This window comes from Aotus nancymaae, unplaced genomic scaffold, assembly GCF_030222135.1.
Source record: "Aotus nancymaae isolate 86718 unplaced genomic scaffold, 86718_ANA_hifiasm-v0.15.2.pri h1tg000057l, whole genome shotgun sequence".
Classification (NCBI taxonomy): domain Eukaryota; kingdom Metazoa; phylum Chordata; class Mammalia; order Primates; family Aotidae; genus Aotus; species Aotus nancymaae.
Genome location: NW_026988471.1, coordinates 43998550 through 44005527, shown reverse-complemented (window position 1 = coordinate 44005527; position 6978 = coordinate 43998550). Strand labels below are relative to the sequence as shown.

At 47.9% G+C, this 6978-nt stretch overlaps 1 long non-coding RNA gene across 1 annotated transcript; it reads right to left on the bottom strand.

Annotated features, from left to right (window-relative positions):
- Window positions 1–613: 613 nt before the first annotated feature.
- Window positions 614–6330, bottom strand: LOC105716052 (uncharacterized). Its single transcript, XR_001107178.3, has 3 exons — window positions 2031–6330; window positions 1810–1915; window positions 614–1508 (listed from the first exon to the last, which is right to left on the bottom strand). It is a non-coding gene; the product is annotated as an uncharacterized LOC105716052 (long non-coding RNA).
- Between the last annotated feature and the right edge of the window lie 648 nt (window positions 6331–6978).

The following is a 6978-nucleotide window of genomic DNA, read 5'->3' as shown; positions in this document are numbered from 1 at the left end:
TGAACTGCATGAGGACATGTCTGTAAGAAATTGTGGGTAGATATCTCAGACAGAAGAAAAAAATGCACTTTAAATTGACAAATCAGTCCAAACCACGAAGGTTATAACTCTTTTTTTTTTCCTTTCCAGAGAACAGTAAAACAGACTTGTTATTGGCAGCCCATTAGTGCTCAGGAGAGGCGGTCTCCAGCATGACATCAGCCCGAGGCTCGACCCAAATCTAGTATTTCACCAGAGAGCCTTACGCTGCCGGCTTTCCAACTGTGTGGAAGACGTACGTGGGGGAGAGGGGAGAAGGCATAAATAAGATACAGACTGGAGACTTTTTGATGTGTTTAGCACATTTTTGTGATTTCCTTTAATACGATAGGCCTTGCATAATCTCCCATTAGGAGAACAAAAGACAAGCCTGAGATGGGATGGAGAGTGGGTGGAGAGGGGGATCCATTCAATAAAAAGTTCACTTTGACTAATTAGCATTTTTAATCCAAATACTTAAAAGGGGAGGCGAATTGGGAAGAGAAGAATGAATACCACAGCCAAGTGACTGCAGATATAAAAAGTCCCTTCATTAATTCGGTTTTTTAATTCCTAATTGAACTTAAATAAAGAGGACCTAGAGGCAGCTGTTTCTAATATCGAGTCCCCACCGCACATGAAAGACGCATTTATTCCTGCAGCAGCCTCCCTACCCTTGGGTGTTATCAGCTGAACATGTTTTGAACCTACCTAATGCATTTGAGGTAGCTTGGGTTTATTTTTCTTTCAATAAAATAAATGGTTTTGTAATTAAATTTCTGCACTGCCCGTGCTTAATGGTTACATTGACAAGTGCTAATGTATGGCAAGAGAATGAGTTTGAAATGAAACATGCTGTTTTCGAATCTGCAAGCAATTTTGCAGCGGGGCAATCAAACCCCTCATGCCAGCGAAACGTTTTCATTAATCTGCTCACTCCGCCCCTGCCCATTCTGGCCGGGTGAGGACACTTTTGAGCTTCCCCTTTGCCCACCCCCCAGCCTCGCCTTTTTCTAAACACACACACTCACGCACACATGCGCGCGCACACACACAAATAGCATGAAGCGAGCCGTTGTTTGAAACCATCTTGCGGTCCCTGGCTGGCAGGCCTGTGGAAATTCGCTGACTTTACACCGTGAAATGTTGCAGCTGTCTCTCTCCTCCAAAAGGAAGCCTGCCTCAATGTTTCAATTCCTGGCAGCCAGTCAAGAAAATCTGTCCTTCTGTTTTCCTTTTTTTTTAAACTTTCCTCCCCTCTTGGCTAAATTTATTTTTGAATACATCTTCTCATAGAAAATAAGGAACAGCTATTACATATCTGGACTCGGTCTGCGCAAACCACGTCAAGCCACGGCAAAGGAGGCGTCCTTCCAGCCTTGAGCCTGGAGGAGGTTCATGAATGGAAACCTGGATGGGCGGCTTGTGGTCTTGGCTGGCTCCACTTCTGCCCACAGCCCAGGAAGGGGGCCCTGTGTCTCCCGGCTGGCCTGCACAGGTACAGAAGGGGGACACAAGACTCTTGGCTCTGCCCCTTCCCTGGAAGCCTGCGTTTCATCTGACCGCTAGAGGGATGGCTTCCCAGGGTGGCGGCTGTCTGGAGCCTGCGAGGTCCCCTCATCAAAGGCCAAGAAGCGGGTACGAGGCCTACAGCTGACTGGTGCGTGGGGAGATGGAGAGCAACAGGGCAGCCTCTGGTTCGGTGGCTGCCCACAAGGTGTGCGACTCAGCATTTTCTCCCCAGGCTGGGGGAGGAGAGCCAGAGGGTTGACCGCAGGAGAGCTGACTCACCCGGGGCTGGGCCAGAACCACAGGCTGTCCTCCCCTCCGCATGGCTCCCTCTTCCTGGTTTTAGGATGGTGTTTAGAGGAAGGGCTTCTGTGTGGTCCCAGCCTCCCTGAATTTATTGCAGGGCAAGATAGAGGAGACAGTTGATTATGGCATTCAAGGAGCAGCAGGAAGAATCTCCACCCCTCAGAATTCCCCTACCCATTTTCTAAGTCCTGAATTACCTTTCATAGGGGACAGTGCCTTTCATTTCATCATTCAAACAGAAGCTTGGATGCAGAAGTCCTTGGAAAGCAGACATAGGGAGGGAGATCGCCACTTAGGTGTACATGAAGGGCAAGGCAAAGCCCATCCTCAGCGGGAGAAAGAAAAAGAACTTGGGTTAGCTGGTGTATTAGTCTGTTCTTGCATTGCTATAAAGAAATACCTGAGACTGGGTAATTTATAATTTATAAAGAAAAGAGGTTTAATTGGCTCGTGGTTCTGCAGGCTGTACAGGAAGCAGAGCAGCTTCTACCTCTGGGGAGGCCTCAGGAACCTTCCAATCATGGCAAAAGGTGAAGGGGGAGTGAGGCTTCTGCATGGTCAATGCAGCAGTAAGAGAGAGTGAGGGCGGACGTGCTGTGCACTTTTAAACAACAAGATCTCATGAGAACTCACTCACTATTATGAGAACAGCACCAAGAGGATGGTGCCAAAACATCTAAACCATCGTGAGGAAGCCGCCCCCATGATCCAATCACCTCCCACCAGGCCCGGCCTGCAACTCTGGGGATTACAATTGAACATGAGATTTGGTGGAGACACAGATCCAAGCCAAATGGTAGGAGGGGAAACCTTGGCAGGGGCAGAAGGCAAAAAGTAGGGGGACAAGTGTTAGAGCTAACAGACACCTTCACAGCAGCCCTGCAAAAGGGGCAAAGTTCCTCTTTTAAACGGCCACAGTAGATTAATGAAAGTCAAGACTTAATCTTATCCAGGGTAAAGGGCAGAGAGGTCCATGCCCCAGGAGGAAGAATGGAAAGCAGTGGGGAAGGGAAGGTGAGGGGCTGCTCTGTGGGCCTTGGCAGGGTCTGGGCTATGCTCCTGAAATAACTGAGCTATTCATACTTGAAAGTGCTGTGATCTACCACTCAGCTTACCACGAAAGTTATCATAGTTACTATGCCCATAAAATAGTAGAGTACTTTGTTCATTCAGCAAATAATAAGTTGCTTCTCACATTCATTTATTCATGCAGCAAATAAGTCCTCACTATCAAATAATGAAAAGAGCCATGTTGCTGGGCTCCTTCAGGGTACAGCATAACAAAGACAAGGATGAAATAAGTCCTGTGATGGAGAGACCAGCAACATGCTACCTGACTTCAGAGGAGGATGAGGTGTGCTGTGCCAGGAGGAACAGGACACAGCTTCATGAAGAGCAGAGCCTTAAAAGCCAGGTAGGATTTCAAAAGGGGAGGATAATGTTCTGAGGCAAGGAGCCAGCAAAACATGGAGGAATAAAAGCAAAAATTGTTTCTGGGGAATGATGAGTGGTTCCAAATGAATGGAGGAAAAGTTAAGCACCTGTGGGATGTGTGTGTGTGTGTGTGTGTGTGTGTGTGTGGTGGTGGGGGTGGGAAGTGGAATTAGGAGTTATGAGATGCTTTGTTTTGCAAACCACAGGTAACCCTTAAAGGTGTTGGAGACTTGCGGATGGAGTGAGTGGTGATGCAACCCAACCTATATATTCGTAATTGACCCTGTAAGTCATAAAAAGGGCAGGCTAAGAAGGGATGATAATAGAGGCAGGAGGACCAGAGGCTATTTCAGTAGCCCCAGTCAGAGAGGAGGAGGACTGGCAAGGCCGAGGCAGTGTTCCTGGAGGGAGGGGATGGATGCTGGGACCCTGCCGAGGTCAGGGGCAGCCAGTCAGGTGTGGTGGGAGGAAAGGAAGCGCTATCAAGCAGTCTGCTGTCTTCAGGGTACTGAGAAGATGACCACGGCCAGGACAGAGACTGGGAACTCTGACACAAAAGTGGATTTGGAAAAGGGCAAAAGAAAACACTAGTTCCGACTGGATACCTGGAGTTGGAGTTGCTGGTGGTGACTGTCATGAAGGAATATTCAGGAAATAGTAAACAGATAGATGGAACAAAATAGGAGGAAGGCAGAACTCTGAAGAATGCCCACAGCTAGAGAAGCCAGTGCAACAGACAACACGGAACCACAGGGTTAGGAGGAGAGGGGCCATCAGGAAAAGGGAGGGGACTTCCAAGAGGAAAGGCTGAAGGCATTTCTGATGCTTCAGGGAGACCCAAGAAGGGGAGATGGTGAGGCATTGGGTTGGGCAATAAAGGAGAAGTTGAGCAGGGTGTGGGAAGTAGAGGCACAAAGAGATTTTGCACCTGGCTTTGAAGAAGTTTCACTGAGATAAGTGCAAGGAAAGTTTTCTTTGGGTGATGGGCGCTTGAGCAATATTCAAGGAGAAATCATAAGGAGGGAGAGATTGAAAGTCACCCAAGAGGGGGCTCTGGTGGAGCAGGATCATGGGAGAGGCAGGAAGGGGTGGAGCGAGTGGCCTTGCAAAGCAGCAGGAAGAAGGTGTGATAGACCAGAGAACAGCTGAGGTAAAGACAAGGGGAGGCGAGGGTGCAAGCAGCCTCCAGGGGAGGGAAGCAATCAGATCCTGTGCTGAGGGTGAGGGGTGGGGACGAAGGTGTTGGGAAGAGGGAAGTGGCTTGGAAATTTGAGGCAGGGAGGAAAGAGTATAGAAAGTCAGGCAGGAATGAATCATAGGGCATTGAGAAGCATGAGAACCCAGCTGAAGATGGAAGCCCAGCTCTGCACAGCCTGGTCTGCACAGTCATGACGTTTGCTCCAGCTTTTCTGGGCAGTCTGGAAGCAGAAACAGAAGCAAAGAACATAGTGGCGGGAATGCTCCAGCTATGGACAGCAATACAGCCACAGTGGACAGCCAGAGACACAGGACCTTAGAGGATGATCAGAGAGAATTTTACAGCTGGAAGCCTTTTTGTTGATATGGGTGACCTTCATCTCCAAGACCGGTACAGCCTTGTCTTGGGTTAAATTTGGAGACCAAATTTGAAAAAGTTTTACATAAAAAACATATCTCTCTCCCAGAAAGAATTGTGAACCAGGAATGAAAACAAATTCCTGTTGCAGAAGTTGTTTTTCTTCTTTCCTTTGCCTTTCCTGTGCTGTGTGATGCAAGCAGATGACTTAAACTTTTTACCTATTCCTCCTAACTGCCTGCCTCTGCGACACATTCTGCTGATTTATTAACGTTCTGGAAGGAAAGTGCTGCTTAAATTGAGGCAATCTCACTAAGAAAGTGGTTTTATTCTACAGAATTCTGTAGTGTCTGCCCTCTCCTTAGAGCAGTCAAACAAAACAAAAACAAACAAATCCAGTTTATTCGAAATCTCTCTGGTCTTTTGGCTTGTTCTTGATGTTCAATGGGGTTGTTGAAGCTAAACAGATATTAAACAAAGTCTACCCAGTTTAGTTTGGGAAATTAAACACTATCAGCTGTGGTCAGGTCTGCACACTCCATGTGGATGGAGAATGCTGGTGTTGGTTATGATTGCCTTAAGTGCTTATTCTCTGATCAACAGGCAGCATCTTAGCCTCCACCAGAGTGGAGACAGGACTGTACCGTGGATACCATCCACCATTACCCACGTTACTGACAAGGGGCAGTGATGCATGGGATCTGTTCCTCCGGTACCCCCTTCAAGCATCTGCAGAAAGAGACTTTTGAAGCCCCCTTGTCTCCTACTAACTTAAGGCTTGGGTGCTGTGCCATTAGCCAGCCAGAGTGGGGCAAAGAAGACCAGAGCCCGAGAAAGGCCTCCCCAGCATCAGCAGCACCTGGGTCTGTCCAGCCTAGAATTCATGACTGCTGAGACTTGGGTATGGCTTGGGGATGGACTATGAGGAGCCTTCTCCACAACTACAGAAGGCAGAGCAGGGACTGAACATTGAGAGGAACAGCTATCACGGTATAACCAAATACTCCCGTGAGCTCTTCATATGTTCTCATCAGGACCATGTCTAGGAAGAGTTAATTTCATCAATTGACTTCCTACTATCTTAAGTGGATGCATCTTTCTCTCCTAGTTTCCAAAGGAGTCATTTCACTTTTACCAGCTTGAATTTGATGACCAACCAAAGTGAGAAACTAGTAAATGATTACTACTGGGAGTCTATGACGTACTAAACCCTTTGCTAAATGTTCACCTTTGCTAAATCGTTTCGCCGCATGCCTATGATTTAGGTAGTTTCATCTCCATTTTACAGACAGAGAGTTAGGCTGTAATATCTGGACCACCTAAGTTTGTTCTCCATGTTTCGTCTTATTGCCTGTAATACCATTATATGTTGCCCTATTGCAACCTCTGTCTTTCCAAATTAAAGAATCGATATTCCATGTCAGTGTATGAGGAGAAGAGGGATAGACACCTAAACATGTTGGCTGGAAACCACCACATCTTTCATCAAGTGTCATTAAGACGTATGATATGCTCAGCACTGGAGGGAGCAAGTGGAAGGAGGGCTCCCACCTGCAAGGACACTGCTGCCTGTTTCGGGATAGCCAGAAAAACACGTCCGCTTGCCTTCCACTTGTCTTCCTTGTAGCCGAGTCCCAGAGGCACAGGCTGTCATTTCAAGATGCAGAACAAGCATCACAAAATAATTCTAAGGATCTGGTGAGCTGCAAGGGGCCTGTTGCCACAGCACCATCCCGTACTGGTGAGTCCCAGAGCAGCCTTCTTCCGTGGCAAATGTGCCAGGGGCAGAAGGCACTGTTAGGTCCTCCAACTGACTGCCCCTCGCTGTGCTTCCTGGATGTCTCCACTGGATCCTGGAGGAGGACGGCTAAAATGGAAAGAGAAAAACAGGAGTGGTCTGGTGAAAAGAAGCAAGTTAGCTGAGTGCGCTGAGGCAGTTCTTATGTAGGAGAACTCAGGCTCAATTTATGGAGCATCAGAATTCAGCCTCCCTGTGGCTCTGACCTCTCCTTCAAACTTCCAGGAAGGAAGCATCACAGAGGAAGGAAGGGCAAAACTTGAAGGCTGGCTGCTGAGTCGGGCAGGGAAGGCTGGGTGCGTTGGGACTTACGTGCTCATTATGAGAAATGTCTTAATGACCGTAAGTCCTGAGGGAG